Source organism: Mauremys mutica, chromosome 12 (assembly GCF_020497125.1).
Source record: "Mauremys mutica isolate MM-2020 ecotype Southern chromosome 12, ASM2049712v1, whole genome shotgun sequence".
Lineage (NCBI taxonomy): Eukaryota > Metazoa > Chordata > Testudines > Geoemydidae > Mauremys > Mauremys mutica.
This window is the reverse complement of record NC_059083.1, coordinates 72,285,939-72,303,216: the sequence shown is the minus strand read 5'-3', so window position 1 is coordinate 72,303,216 and position 17,278 is coordinate 72,285,939.

Here is a 17,278-nt window from a genome sequence, read left to right as displayed (position 1 = left end):
ATTGGGGCTAGCTGGAAAATTATACGTGTCACACACTATTTGAAAGCAATTTCAATAGTTAGCAAGCTGCAGTATCTGTGGATAGCACATTAATCACTCTGTGCTTCTTCTGAGAAAGAATTCTGAGATGGTGTGGTAATGAACTAGCTAGTGCTTATGTGTGCCCTTTAGTGTATGGAATCAGACCTGCTCAACAGTATGTCATATGCCCTTTATGGATGGCAGCTACTGGAGATTCTCTTTTAGCTCAAATAATAGAACTCTTTGATTTTGGAGAAGGATCTAAGTTTTATATCCATTGCCACTGTGAATCAGCAAATGGCAACATGGTGAAATATTTGAACTCCTATTTTTATAGTACTTTATATCTTCGGTTCTCCTTACCAGCTATGCTGTCTGCTTTCCCGAGAGAGGAGATAGTGGAGGTAGTTCTTGAAAGAGTAAGGTCTACTTAAGATTTCATTGGGGGTGGAAAGGGTCAGGTTCACCCTGGCTGCTTTACACCACTCTGGATGTGTGAAGCATCCATAAATGTGGCTCAATTATCTAGTTTATAGCTGCTTTGCATCACTGATGTAGCACAAAGCAGCTGGAGTATAGGGGGGAATTGGGCCCATTTTTCTGTGGCTGTTTTTAAACAGTGAGAGCAACTATTTTCATTTCCCCTGTTTTTAAATTGGTCTTTTGCAGTGTACATAGTGCCTGCGATTGATGCTGGGAGAGGCATTGCCAATAAGGGCCAGTGGACGGGGCACTGGACTGAGAGTCAGGAGAACTGAGTTCTACTGATGGCTTTACCACTGGCCTATTGCTGTACCGCCTGGGACAGTCACGTCAACTTCTATGCATCTGTTTCCCCGCCCACCCTTTGTCTGTCTTCAAGGAAGAGGCTGTCTCTTTCTGCGCGCATGTACAGCGCCTTGGACAATGCGGACCTGATATTAGTTGGGGACTGTAATACACATAATAATTCTATGAACCTCATGCATAGCGGTGACACAAGACTCCTCACTTTACTCTGCTCCAAGCCTGCCCAGAAAGGCCAAGCTCTGGATAAGAGAATAATTTACACCTCCATTCACTGACCTCGCTGCTGAGAGTGCCAACCAAACTGCGGTACTCTACCCCGGACTTCAGTACAAGATGCTCCCTGATGTACATAGAAGTTTTGCATGTGACATGCAAGTAAAGTCTGGTCTCAGGAGGACAGTCACTGCCAGTTGTAATGCAGGTTTTGTGGTGTGAACACACCCGCTGAAAACTGGCCTGAGAGACACACACCAGAGTGTTCCACACAGATTACAGAACTGCTAGCATACAGTAGCCAACAAGAGAGTGTCCCAGTGCATGGTCCTGGGAGAGAAGAACGAACACACACACATGCACGCTCGGCCATTTATATGGATAACAAGAATATCCAGAGTTATCTAGGGATATTAAATCTTCATGCCTCAGGGCTTAAGCCAATCTTAATTAGAGGTCAGGATGGGACTGAATGAGGGGCACAGATGTTCTGACTTCTAGTTGTTGCAGGATTCTTAACAACCCTTGAGGCATGAGGTACTGGCCTGTCAGAGACAGGATAATTTGACTCGATGGACCCCCTCTGGTCTGAACTAGTCTGGCAATTCTGGTGCATAAAAGGCTGGGGCCACAGCTCTGACCCTTCTTTGCACTCATTGGAGCACTCTATGCCCAAAAGGAATTGGGGTGGAATAGTCCCCAGAGCAGAGAGCCTCGTCCTTATGGGGGGTAAGCAAGGAGCAAGGTATGTAGCAGCCTGACATTAAACTCCTTAGCAAAGCAACTGCATTCCTCCCCTCACCCCACTTCAATGCCTCCTCACTATTCCACACGCATGGACACAATAGTCTGAGTGAAACTTGTTCAGACAGATATGAGGAATTATTCAGAGCTGATTCCCCATAAGGTTAGAAGGTTGTCAGGTTATGGGGTTATAGGTTTCTAAAAAGTAAGGAGATTAGCTCTATGATCGTGCTTTTCACATTTTTGGCAAACATTTCCTGGCAGCTCTATAAGCTGGTGGCCTATGACTTATTAATTCCATCCTGCTGCCTCTGTTGATTTTAAGATTTTATAAATTCTAACTTGAATAATTCTCATGTAGTCACTGTGGAAAATGCTTCCCCCCCTCCCTCCCATCCAGCCTTGGGTTTGAATTAAGGATAACAAACAACAACATAGGGCCATATATCCTGCTTTTATATTTGTACAACCCTCTGACTGACTTCATTGGGAAGCTTACCCATGATAACAGTAGCAGAATGTGGCCCATAATAAAATTATAATAATAATATCAAGCATCTTTTTTTGCTTGAAAGCTATTACTCCTAAACCTATAAGTGGCCAACTTTTAAAATGTTGGGGACAAGACTGACCTGAAAAGGAAGCACAATACAGGTAAAAATTATGGACGGGATTTTCAGAAGTGCTCAGCATTGGCCTAAAAGTAACAGTTGAGAATGAGACCAATACTGAAGTCCCACCGTACATGTTCATTGGCACTGAAACTTACAGAGCTAAAAGAGAGCCGAAGAAAATCACTATCTTCCTTCCACGGTCCACGAGCACAGGTTCTCTACTACTATTACCCATCCAGCCTATCAGCAGAGGAAATTTTAGGAGCCCAAGATTTACTCAGCTTTGTAGTTACTGTAAGTCTTTAAATGGACACAAAGGAATGGGAATAGGATTCAGTGGAGCATGTTAATCAAGGTCCTCTGTCCATATCTTAGCCTCCCCCCTACTCCCCATTGTTTCCTGGCAAGATGTGAAGGTTGAGAGCACTTCATATCCTTGGCAACTTCCTTCAGAACAAAAAAAAAATCAGGATTAAGATCCCTGGTTGTTATATTTTGGAAGCTTGGCTGAGTCTTCACATCCCGCACTTGTGGAACTCCTTTCTGCTGGGTTCTTGCTGGCTGGACGACAGGGAATCGAGGAAGACAGAAGGTGAATGGCATCAGGTATACACAGTGCTGGAGGGGTGTCAGCCAAGAATAGAAAACAGAATTTGGTTCAGGGATCTTCTGAGAAATAAGGCTGAAGCGAAACAAATGTTTTTCTGAGCCAAGCTAGAGATGAGGAGCTTAGATTTAAAATGTCTGAGCCTCAGTGAATCTTATTTTGTGTCAAAATGTGAGACAGGAAAATCCATCAGTAAATGCGATGCTGTCATAAGATTTTTGTAAAGTGCTTCATGCACAGCATTAATTACTGTGTGTACAGCGCTTGGAAAATGTAAAGTGTGAGAGCCATCAGAAAGTAGACATTTTGTCTTCAGTGGGTATGTCTGCACTGCAGTTAGACACCTGCGGCTGGCCTGTGTCAGCTGATTTAGGCTTATGCTAAGGGTCTGTTTAGTTGCAGTGTAGATGATGGGCTCTGGGACCCTCTCACCTCTCAGGGTCCTAGACTCCAGGCTCCAGCCCAAGCCCGAATGTCTACACTGCAGTTAAACAGCCTCTTAGCCCAAACCCCAAAAACCCAAGTCAGTTGGCATGGGCCAGCTGCGGGGTTTTAATTGCAGTGTAGACATTCCCAGTAGGGCTACCTGTGGGAGAAAGGATTAAAGATGTGAATAAGGGTGGCAAGATCGGGCCCTTAGTATTGTATAGCATACCTACATTGTCAAGGTAGGAAATACTGGGCCCAGTGTAAAGTGGATGTGAAATGATACCAAATCAGCTTGATAACATTTTACATTCATTTTGCCCTCCTGTAAATGGCTGCACGAAGCACGGGGAGAAATAGTGATTAACTCAGGTGGCTTATTTTGAAATGCTACCCATTGCACTTGTCCTTCCACCACTCATTCCCCTTCATGGTCCAAAATAGCCCAGATCTGTGGAGCTTCACAGCAGGCTGCATGGTCCATGTAGGGTAATGAGATGCACCAGGAGTATTAGCTCTCTGTTATGCTTTGATCAAGGTTAAATTGCGTTAGTGAGTGAGGCTGCCTTTGACCTGTGTAAACAGTATGAGTTTCTCGGCAATGGCAGGATACCCAGAGGTTTGGATGTTTGGAGCGAGTGCTCTGTCTCCTGCCCATGGCGGCTCTACCTTTGCAATGGCCTGCCTCGTCCTGTGACTTGGCCCTCCGGCCAGGCCACTGTCGCTGAGACCCCCCTTCTGGGGTAGTCCAGGAACATGAAGCACTGGGCATTAACAAAAATACACTGAATTAGAAGAGGTGGAAGGGAATGATTCCCTCTCAGGATGCACCAGGATCCAGCCCTCCCATCCCTCAGGGAGTAGCCTTCAGGCAGTGGTTATCTGGCACCCTCCTGACTTTCCTCAGGAGTTGAAGGTCTGTTTTCTTCCCTGATCTGCCAACAGGTGAGCTGCTCCGCTCCCCTTTGAAGCTCCTCCTCCAGCCTGTGCACGTCTTGCAGGTGAGGCAGGGTGGAACTGGCTGAACCCGGAGCTGCTCCTTAACCCTTTGTTGTCCAGAGTGGGACTTGTATACCACCCCGTCACAGACGGCAGTACAACACAGGGAGCGAGGCAGATCTCAAGCTAGTTAGGGCATGATAGCGTTAAAGCCACCATCTTTTAATTCAGCCCAGAAGCTAATGGGCAACCAATGAAGACCACAGAGCACAGATGTCATGAGCTTCCAATATGGTGCCCCTAGCACCTGGTAGGCAGCCGCCTTCTGCAGCAGTTCCAACCTACTAATAGACATATGATGTGGCCCCATGAAAGGCCACAGTGTAGATGGAAAAATGCTGCCCTGGTGAGAAGCAGCTATTTGCTACTGCTGAGGAAATTATGGTCCAGCTGGACCTTTAAATTCTGAGCACATCCTCAATCATGAGGGCAGACACAATGCAGCCAGAACCTGGGTGGGACTTCTCCCAGCCCACCATCACCCCCTTCTCTGAACTGAGCCTCGGCCAGCTTGCTCTCCTCTATGCCCTGATCTCCACTAAGCACTGGGCCAGGTGCTCGGTCATTTATTGTAATGGTGGAACCTGCCTTATTGACATAATGTGTCTTTCTGGTACAATAGTGTACCTGGGACAACCTTGTGTGTCTATAGGGTGCTGCCATATGGGCCGAAGTCAAAGTCTATCTAGAAAAGGAAATGCATTACAGGAAGTGGCTTTCCACATGTATGGAGATATTTGTGTTCACTGACAAAGCAAGAATTCTCGCTCCTAACCCACACTCCTGATTGCCACAATTGAGGAAAATCCTCACTTACAACCACAGATATTGCTCATCTTATTTTTTTGAATGCTCTCTAAGGGAGTGACGATGGAAGATTTTTTACTCAGGAAAATAGGACGAGCACTGTACAAGAACAATACATGTAAATAAAATATGAGGCCTCCAAAGGAGAGCATTTGAGGTTTATCTAACCTGAATGCTGAATCAACCTTGAGCCTAACAGCTGGGAGAAAACGCAGCACAGAGGGGGCAGCTGCAATGAGAACAGGGGAAAGGTAATTTGGGGACTCAGTGCCTGACTCTGATCTGAGATACGAAACATGTATCTTTTAGGTTGGTTGGTTGGTTGGTTGCTTGTTTTTTAAGAATCATTTTATGTCTTTGAAATTTGTTAGCGTGCCAGTGCTGGAATCCCCTTTTAATCCACAGAGCAGGGAGAGTAATACACGATTCCTTACTCTGCCGATGTGCCTTAACCTTGTTCTACAGGAAAGGGAGAAAGTCATTCAATGCTTTGCTGAGGCCGACTACAAAGCAAAGGTACCAAACACAGGGCCAGATCCTTAGCTGGTGTCCATCAGCATAGTGCCACTGACATCCATCAAATTATTTGAATTTACGCCAGCCATGGAGCTGGTCCACAGTTTCTCACGAGTGGTGATGGTGCTTTTTGTGATATGGACAACTACCCACTAGCAGCAACCCTGAGCCCACCAACTCATTTCACACACATTGCAGGGGGGAATGGACAATGGACCAGGCTCTGCAGTTGAGTCTGTGCTGGCGATTCCTCATGCTTGTTTGGAGTCACATTGCCTTCAGTGGATCCCTGTGTGGACCCCTTTGCCAGACTGTGACCTATAACTGGCCTCATTACGTGAACAGCATTTACCTCTATAGTAGGAAATGTAACAAATTGGTACAAACATCAGTTATTTAGGTCCTAATCCTACAAAGCACTTGAGGACATAGACAGCTTTGCTCATAGAGGGCTCCGCATCGACTTCAATGACATTATTCATGGCAGCAGAATTAAAATTGCTTAAGTGCTTTGCAGGATCAGGGCCCCAGTTTACAAATCATTACTTTGTCCCACATTGTTTCTTGTGCTGAGATCCAATCAATGCTTGGCATGAACGGGATGGTCAGAGAGCCATGACCCGTTGCCTGCTTCCGAGGGTTGACCTGCTGTGGCCGTGTCCTTGAAATAAAAATTGGGATATGGTTCAATGTGATAGCTCTCATGCTTAAACAGCTTGGCTGAACTGGGATTTATATTGCTAAATACATCCTCAAGAATTAACTATCCTTCTGTGGCTGGATTAATGTCACAAACATGCTTTATTCTGTCATTCCTGTATTTCATTTATTTTAAGAGTGTGTATTTGTATATATATTCGCTCCTAGGCTCATCCAGGATTCAGAAGGCGCAAGAGAAACATCTTTCAGTTTCTAGTTAGTGGGGAGTTAATCCTGTTTATATGCAATCATCAGTAGATAAATGTCCTATTGGATTCATATTCATTTAGCCAAACATTTATCTGCTTATGATAAAATGAAAGCAATTTCTAAATATGAAAAACTGGGGATTTAAGCTAATTCGTTATAAATTATGTCAATTGTAAATGATTGCTAAACCCTGAACATTATTTTTTGTTCAGATTTTGTCCTAATTATCCTGGTCTTTTAGATTTATCTCTGAGAGTTCTCCTTTTCTTTTGTATTCCTTTTTGTTCCAAGACTATAACAGGGTTCACAAGACTATAACAGGGTTCAAAAAAGAACTAGATAAATTAATGGGGGATAGGTCCATCAATGGCTATTAGCCAGGATGGGCAAAGATGGTGTCCCTAGCCTCTGTTTGCCAGAAGCCAGGAATGAGCGACAGGGAATGGATCACTTGATGGTTACCTGTTCTATTCAGTCCCTCTGGGGCAACTGGCATTGGCCACTGTCAGAAGACAGGATACTGGGCTAGATGGACCTTTGGACTGATCCAGTATGGCCATTCTTATGTTATAGTTGTAGCCTTCTTCTAGTACACACATACACAAGTAATCTATTCCACCACAGTATCAAGGCATATCTTACTGTGCATTCATACTTTCTGGTTTGTTTTTACTTTGACAGATTAAAACACCTGATATATCATTTGACACAAAGATATTCTGATTCAGGGATTGATTCTGAATCTCTTGTGAGATCAACAAGCCTATTGATTTTAACAAGAACATTGGATACACAAAGAATTCTGAATCTGACTCTGCATTTAAACCAGAGTCAGAAACACAGGAACACAATGTGATGGGGAGGGATCTGACTGTACCAACTTGTGAAGCCTATTTTATACTCTTGAAATATGGTCCTGTGGCAACATTAGTGCAGACTTGCATGGGGGCAGCCTGTCATGCTGCATTCCAGACAGCTTCCCAGCCTGGGGATCTCATTTGACACCTTGTTAAGGACCATCACTGAGAGCCATCAAGGCTACAGTCTGGGGCTATTGATTTTGACTCTCAACTACTGACTCACTCTATTGGAAAAAGGGCTTTTTACCTGGGCGGGAGGGAGGGGGGGGGGAGTTAGGGGATGCTGCAAGACCAAGGTGACATGTGCGGGGAAGCATGGTAGATATGGAACTGCACAGTAGCATGCTGTAGAGTCCCAGAGTTTGAAACAGTGACTAGACTCTATCCAGACCCAGCCAGCTTAGAAGCACATGGAGACCAATGACTAGGTCCACTTGCAACAGACTGATGCCTGTACAGTGGGTTGCTGGGCCCATTTGTAATATATAGTAATTGTCATAACCAGTCAGAACCAAGGTCCATCTGGTGCAGAATCATGTCTCTGTGGCCAGCACCAGATGCTTCAAAGGAAGGTATAAGAAATCTCCCAGTCATTAGTATTTAGAGATTAGCTTAAACGCTGAAGTATGAATCTGAGCATCTCCTCCACATTTTTTTTTATCATTAACTATTACAACTCTGGATATTCTTGTCTTCCACATAAACATCCAATCAATTTTTGAATTTTGCTAACATTTTGGGCCTCAACAATATCCTTTTCCGCAGTTTAACTACACATACAGAGGGGCTTAAAGAGAAAACATGAAGCCAAGCCCCTTTGAACACCAGAAGGTTCATATTTGAATTCTGGGATCAGAATGGACTCACAGAGGGATGACTTGTTCCCTATGATTTAGTTGCTTGGATAAAATAGGCACATTTTAAGGACAACCACTGTGACAGAAACTGTAAATTTAGTCTCATATGACAATGGATTTGCTTGTGAGGGGGTTTTAAACCATACAACACTTAGTATTTTAGGAACAATGCTCATTTTTAGGCATTCTACCCTGTTTTCCATTTTCCATAGCAGAACACTGAATGCCTTTGTGGAAATACAGAAAATAAGAGGCTCTGTTTACATCTGTATTCATTTGACTCAGTGCCTGACTGAGAGGAAAGTACAAACCTTGACAATAGTGGCCAGAGAAAATAAATTAGGTAGCAGCAGAGTATATGGCAGGGCAACAGAGAGCGAGAGAGAGAGTAAACCTTTTCCTCCCCCAGAGACATATCTACTATTAAATTAAGACTGTGTTCAAAACATGGCATGTTAACAAATTGCCCATCCTTCAGCACATGCACCAGGTTCGGCCATCATCAGATGTAACAAACCCGAGGGCTAGGGGGCACTAGTAGGCTTCTCAGCAATCTTGACATCTATTCTAATCTATGTAACGTATACAAGGTACTGTTTCCAAGGTTGCCAATTCGTAATGCCATTTACTGCTTGCCTGGCCAGTGATGTAGGCTGTGGGATGTGAAGTGCTTCTCTCTGGTATACTTTGCAGAGAAGGGAATATGGCCATTACTGTGGACTTCTCTTTCAAGAGACGTGACTGATGGAGAACTGGATACACTAAAGCCAGGTCTGCACTATAAACTACCATTGGCATAACTACATCACTCAGGGGTGTGAAAAATCCACACCTGTGAGCAATGCAGTTATACTGACCTAACCCCTGGTGTAGGTAGCACTATGTTGACAGGAGAGCTTCTCCTGTTGACATAGCTATCACCTCTCACAAAAGTGGTTTAACTCTCCCATTGGCATAGTAGCATCTTCACCAATGCGCTACAGTGCAACTGCAGTGTTTTAAGTGTAGCCCTGCTTAAGCAAGGCAAGGTGTTAGAATTCATTCCTGATTGGCACAAAGTACACACCCACTTACAACAATAAGTGTCTGCAAGTATTCATATCAGATTGTATGGCAGTCTGTTGTCTCAATGAAATGAAGTTATGGGGCCAAATTCTGCACTGACTTAACACCATGCACCCTTTGCTGAATTGTTCACTTTGTTGTTAGTGGAATTACACACTGGGGGGAAATTCTGAGTCCATTGAAATCAATGGCAAAACTCCCAGTGACTTCAATGCAGCTATGATTTCATCTGAGGGATAAGTCAGTGAAGAATTTGGCCTGACATTTGTCAATTGCTGTAAGTCTTTGTCAAAATAAAAGTCACAATTTAGACTTTTTAAAAATCTAACTAGTAAAGTACTTTTGTATGAAAGTTGATCTCAGTGATTTTTTTTCCCCGTGGATCAGGCCCAGAATGATCCCATTTACACAAAGTCCATTGAAATGAACAGTAGTCTTTCTATGGACTTCAATGGACTTTGGATCAGGTCATCTGTGGGCAAAAACTCTGCCGAACCATGTGATTTGTTTGATACCACATAAGAGTTCTCCAAATTTTTGGATCAGCAAATGCCCACCCAACCCTTTAAGTGGTTCAGCAGTTATCTAGGAATAACAAATCTGTTTAAAATAGGAAATCAGATGGAACTAAAGCTGTGTCAGGCAACATTAATGGTCCTATGTGCAATCTGACCTTGGACAGCTAGTCAGCTCTCGCATTGAGCTCATCCATCATTATTCGGAGCTGCCACCACAAAGCACCTCAGCCCATTAATTATTCATTAACCTCACTCATGACTTTTCATCTCTAACTAGTTTGGGGTGTTTAAAAATAATCAAATAAATGTGTGCAATGGTAATAAGGATAATACCTGTGCTAGACATCCAGCCGCAGATCCAAAATAGGTGATGCTGAACAATTGAATGGAGAAAATTAAGCTATCTAAAAATAACAGCTGCTTTAAGAAGGTCTCATACACACAGCCGGTAGAATTTTTTGCTTTAGTGATCAAGGAGGATGAATTTTCTAGGCAAGCAAAAATTGCTATTTGATTTGTTTTAATCTGTTTGATTAGTGAATTTAAATGTTAGGGATTGATAAAAAAAATCAGGCAAGGTCCTTGCCAATGTTATGGCCCCTTTCTGCCGGTAGACCCAGCTAGACGATGGTTCCCCCACCCCACTGAAAATGTCCCTCATATGTTGTAGGGGGTCAGGGCTGCAGGAAAAATGGGGTGTGAATAGAGCAGAACTAAGCTCTGGTGAGTCACAGCTGGTCTAACCAACCCTAGGGGTTATAACAATCCCCAGTAGGCTGTTTAAGATAAAAATCCAGTCTTCACACAATCACTTCTAAGGCCAGGGACTGAAAACAAGTCATTTGTGCCCACCCATTAGCTCTGTCCAGTATATTCTGGATCCAGTACAGCATCTAGTTCCATTTCCAGAATTTACATTATTTTCCTCCACAATTTAACAGTCATTCTTCCTATACGTAAATGGAAAATGGGTTATACGATCACTGAACATTGGGCCACCTTACTGTCTGGTGTCAGAAAAGTTTGTTCGTTTTGTGGCAGTTGTTTGCAGTAACCTGGAAGTGCCCAAGTTTCTAAAACAGGTCTGAATCAGAAAATGAATGTTGTTCCCCAGCAAGAACTATTGCTTTCCATTTAACACTTTAAGCTAAAATATAAGCTAATAAAATGTTTCTTCAAAGATTTAGGGAGCAAAGATGCATATTTAAAAGTGGCTACGTCAATGATACTTATATCTCACACATTACATTATGTTCTCGGTTATAACTCACCCTGCTAACTCAAGGCTCTTTCAGTGGGGTTGTTCGATGGAAGAATTTAACCTGGAAATGATTTGACTGATCTGACTGAGGCGAGTCTGAGGAACCCACTAGGATGAGATGGTAATGGGGAGTATATAAATATTATACTACCTATAAAATATGCTCCAATACATCTGTTAGTCTATAAGGTGCCACAGGACTCTTTGCTGCTTTTACAGATCCAGACTAACACGGCTACCTCTCTGATACTATACTACCTATGTACTACATACTACATTGAGAATTGAGGTGTTGTATAGCTTGAATTACAGGAACCAAACACACAAAGAAGTAACTTATCTAAAAGGGAGACTGGAAGATTTTGCACTAGCTACCAAACCCTATGTCCAGAAGAATTTATGTTGCTCCCAGCCCTTCTGGAAGCCATTTTAAATTGCTTTTGACTATGACCTAGTGGTTCTAAGGAGCATAAGAGAGTTAGATGCCCAGGAGCCATTGAAATTCAATGGGAGTTGCATGCCTAACTCCCTTAAGTCCCTTTGAAAATCCCAGCCTATGAGAATGGCTGGATTTTGTCACAACTCTAATGTAATCCGTGTGTTCCATATCTTTGAAATATGTCCACAGCATTTGGAGATGTTTAATGTTGAAGCAATAAAGTGCCAGGTCCCGGTACTTGGCCCAAACACCCATGGAGTTTAATAGGCGTTCTGCCTGTGGCTAGGCTATTCCAGCTCATGCTTTTAGCTCTGGAGGTACCCTGGTTCAATTTCCAGTTTGTCGGCCAAGAGGGAAGCCATCATATTTGCACGTATAAAGCACCTTTCATCTGAGAATCTCAAAGCTCTTCTCAAACATTAACTAAGCCCCAAAGGTTTGATAACAGGGTGAAATGAATTTCCTCTGCTGTCCTTCTGGTAAAATAACAGGTTTTCCAATGCATGAACAGCAGTTGGTTTCGTACCTTGAAAATCGTTTTTTATGGAAATTGCTAATCTGTATATAATAAAAAGCATGATTATGTGGGATGGATTTAGTTTGCATTGAAATGGGAAAGGTGATTTCCTTGTCACTTTTCTCAGTAATGTATTTCTTTCTTAAACCAATATTAGCAAATTAAGGTGTTCATTCCTAAATAGATTACCAACAATTGTGATTATCCAGAATTTTATCCCCCGTATTTTACATTTTTCTTAAATTTATTTCATAAAATTATGCTACCACTCATGATGGGAGATTAGCGTCACATTTAAGAGAAGTCAATCCATTTGAATATATAGAAAATGATGTTGACCAGTGGATACTACTACACTATGAGTCTGATCCCACATCTATTAAACCAATGGGAGTCTCTCTGTCGACTTTTAATGGGCACTGGTTCAGACCGTATGAGCCAACACCAGCTCTCACTGGGGAGTTGGCTCAGGCTCTGAATACTATCCTATTTGTATCCAGTGCCGCAGTGCAGGCCATCCCACCTTCTGTTACATCAGCAAGCCCTCCTAGCAGCATGTCTGCTCCTACTTAACTGACGTATTTGATATTCCATGTGTCAACCTTACCTAGCTCAGTAGTAAGGGATATTTTTGCAATTAAAAGCTCCAGGATCTCTCTAATGGAGACCTTCTAATTTACCTGGAGTGTTTAGCCACTGCTATCTAAGTCTGTATTTCCTTCACCTCGTATCTGATAACAGCCTGCACAAAGTTAATGCATTCCAGAACACACACAGCATCTCCAGCCCTATTGCTGTTAGGAAGCTCTTTGATATTCTAACTGCAATGGTATTGTTGCAAGTATTAATTTGAGTTGCTTGTGGCTATCTTTTCTTTAAAATTTACTAGTCTGAGTAGCTCATCTTGGTAAATGGCTTTCTAAGGTGGCTAAAGCAGACATACATATTACAGTATATATTTAAATGAGAAACCCATTTCAGAAAGAAAGTTTTAATGATTCTGTAGAAAATTCATACATTTATTAAATCCCTGTTTCCCTCTTTTGAAAGACTGGTGAATGTCCTTAGGCCTGTCTACACTGAGGGGAAGGGGTGTCGATGTAAGATATGCAACTTCAGCTACGGGAATACCGTAGCTGAAGTCAACGTATCTTATTTCGACTTGCTTCCCATCCTCATGGCGCGGGATCGACAGCCGCAGCTCCCCTGTTGACTCTGCTACCGCCACTCACTCTGGTGGAGTTCTGGAGTCGACAGGGAGTGTGTTCGGGGATTGATATATCGCGTCTAGATGAGACGTGATATATTGATCCCCAATAAATCGATCGCTACCTGCTGATACGGCAGGTAATCTGGATGTAAAGTGTCTGTTTGAAAAGGCGTTTACTACATTATTCCTCAAAGTATCATATGTCCCCTAACAGACCTTAAATAGTAAAGAAGACTCTGTGAATCAAGGTGTAGTACATGATGTGCAGTAGAGATTCCCTGAAGCCATCATGTAACCATTTACAGTTTTCCTGAGTACTGTAAATTTCTGACATCAGTGTCTTCATTTGCAAAAATATCCACCTTAAAATCAGATATTCACATTGATGGAGTCCTCTTTACACAAAACTATAATTTGAATTTTAAAATATTGGAATGGGTTTAAGTTTAGGAAAATCATACTTGTAAATGAAGGCATAAGTCAAGATTTTCAAAGGTGACTAGTGATTTTAAATACCTCAGCTTGAGACACCATAAATGCACCCGATTCGCAGAAAATGCGGTGTGCTTTCCTTCTGAAAATCAATTCTCTCAACTCAGGACAGGTACCCAAAAATGAAGGCTGCCAAAAACACAAAGCTCCTTTGAAAGTCTTGGTCATAATACTTGCTATTATAGTATGACTGCATCAGTCCTCTGTGGTCAACATCTTTACCTCTTTTCACCTGGTCATCGTCCATTGCTTTTAAATGTGGACATCAGTAATTGTCTGCCACTGAATAATAATGACCTTTGTATAATCATTGTGTCCTTCCCGACCAAAACTGGCAGCACCAGAAAAGATATTCCTTTTTCAAACTAAGACGACATCATTCAGCCCAGCTGTGACCTATTATACAGGAATGGTGTGATGGTGATAGTTGTATTAGCTGGTTTACATGTATTTCTTCTGTTAAAGTGCACATCATTTTTCTTAATTATTTCTGACCTTTCATCTGGTATGTTATAAGCTTCTTAAGAAGAAGAAAAAAAATCTTTTTGTATTTATTCCAAGAAGATACTGGCTGTTCCACTCTGTCCTTAGAGAACAAACTAGCTAGCTGTTCAGATATAGCCTATTAGAACAAGACGAATAAACATGCACACAATAAATATCCCTTTCACAATAAGGATGGGGAATACCAGAATCATGTTTTAGGCTGGAATCTGAAGCTGGGGCAGTTCCCAGATCCATCCCAGGGGGTCAGGAAGAGTTTCACTCTTGCTTGTAGCTGCAAGCCAAAAACCGGGTAACAAATGTCAGTGCAATAAGGAAACAGAAGTCAGGATGGAAGCCAGGTGTGTATCAGACAGTGGATTGATTCCCCATCCCCAAGCACGCTCAGGGCTTTGTACAGAGCATTCAGAGAAGAGTTTTCTCTACTGCTCCTTATTCACTTAAAGGCAGATCTACACATACGGGTTCCATAGCCAGGCTATGATAACCTCATACAGGAGACGTCTGTCCCTGGGCTAGACGTAATCTCCATGCATGCAGCACAGTCTGTTTGAAATATTAATTTGCTACCACAGTGCACGGGTAAAGCTGGGGTGGGAAGCAGCAACGGAGATGCATTTCATTCCACATCCCACCTTAGGCAGAGATTGGGGTATTTTCCTCATTTGAAAATGTTTCAGAGAACTATAAAAGCTTTTGGACTATTTCCTCCATGGGCTATGAGAACACAGTGAACTCAGACCCAGGAGATATTTGACAATCTGGCTTGATCAGAGGTAGCTGCATGTGTCACCAAAGTGCAGGATAGAGTGTCTGAATGGGAAGAAACCATTCATCTCATCAACGTGACCTTTTTTTTTATAGCCAGTTAGCAGTCTAGGTATGGCTGCACAGATTGTTTCAAAGGTTATTGCTCCATCAGCCCTAGCTGATTGACAAGTCTCCTAATGGATAATAAATTACTATTCTCCACTCTGATTGGGGGCTGCCTGCCTGTTGCTAATGCTGATTTCCAGAGCGGACTAGCATTCACACCCTGCTTTTGCAGTTTGAAAGGATGTCGGTTCACAGGCAATAAATAAAATACGTACGGTCGAGATTTTCAAAGAAGCCTACGAAGCTTAGAATTTCAATGAGACTTTGGCCCCCAATTCTCTTAGGTGCCTTTAAAAATCCCAGCACCGATAAAAACCTGCAGGTTTATCAAGCTTTTTCTGGAACATGCTTCCAGAGGATATTGTCACACTTACCCAGGGGTAGGTTGGCAGCTACAGATCATGTATTCAGCCCCTTCCCTTCCTCTAATCTCAGTGGAGCCATCCTGTCAGGCAGCAGGGAAGAGGAGATGAGGGCTCAGAGATACAGCAGCAGCACAGGGCTCTTACCTCTTGTAGAGCCTAGGGGATGCACAGGGCAGGGGACAGAATTTTGGCCTGTTTCACAAGAGAGGCAAACACTGCCCCTAGATGGGATGGTTCTGAAGGAAACCCACAAGCTGGTTCTCATGGAGCGTTCCTAACGCCTATAGCTCCTTTCTGTGGGCTTTAGTGCAGGAGGAGACATGGGCCTTGACCTTTATTTAGTCCTTAATCATGCTGGCCCCCGGTGAAGTACTGGCTTGAGTAAGCACGGAGTAAAGATTTAATTAGGGCCTCCGGATTTGGCCCATAAAGAGAAAATGAAGTAGAACTGGATCTTTCTTGGTTAGAATGACCAGGATTTGTTACGGAAGCCTTAAACCTCTGTATGCACTGAGATTCAGCGATGCTTTCCTCAAATTTCACTGTCAGCCCAGTCACTTCCATTTAGGTTTGCCATCTGTCAAGATGCAATTAAAGATCCATTTCACTCCTTCACACTCGTCTCAGCTTGTCTCCAGTCTCTGGGTTAAGGAAGATCAGTTGTTAGTACCACTGCTGCCTGCTGTATGAATACCCAGAATACACAGGCCAGTAGTACTGAAAGGGCTCTGCTCCCATTTAGGCACTGAAATCAAGTGGGCCATGTTTTCAAATGAGCTCAGGACCAAGCACGGACCCAGCAAATCAGATTTTTAAATGTACTCGTGGTCAATCCTAGGGCACAGCCTGGTCTAGACATAGTCTGGGAGGTTTCAAAGGGTTTGGGACCATAATCCTCAACCATAATCATCATAACACCACTGAAATTAATGGGGCTGACATTAATGGGGCTATTTAATATCAGCTGAGAATTTGAGATAGCCACGTTTTCTATTTCTAGACTTAGTGGCTTTCTAGTGATTTTCAGGATTTTATTTTAAATGAGCAACACTCCAGTTCTGCAGCATCACCACAGCCGAAGTAAAATACAGTACACAGCATTGACACTGGGTGTAGGCATCTGAGGTGGGCAGTAGATTCTGTACCCTCTGCCCAACAAAGCTTCAATAGACAGACCTTCAGGTTTTACTCATGGGACTAGGATTTGGGCCTGACTGCCTGAGGCTTTTAAAAACACTTTGAATTTATGCACCTCAGGGACAGGTCTGCCCACATGCAGCTCATTCCAGGATCAGGGACCAAGTGTATATTTTCATCGCTGTCTCCAATTATGGTAGGTGTGGTCAGTTACATTTCACTCATGCTTAGGGCTTCAATTTAGGAAAGCACTTAGCCACATGCTTAAGTCCATCACTATTCAAAACAGCACTTTAGCACGCTAATAGGCCTTAAGCACATGCTTTAAGTTAAATACATACTTAAATGCTGTCCTCAATAGAGATGCTTTCCTGAATCAATGTCCTATTATTAAAGCCACTTTCCTTTACTCGTGGTTCAAAGAGGTCAGAAATAGCTCACTTAGTTTACTGCTATCACCCATTTGTACTGAGATTAATTGCTATCCATAGTTTGTTTAGATGAGAATTGAGGTTGCTAATCCATTTGACGT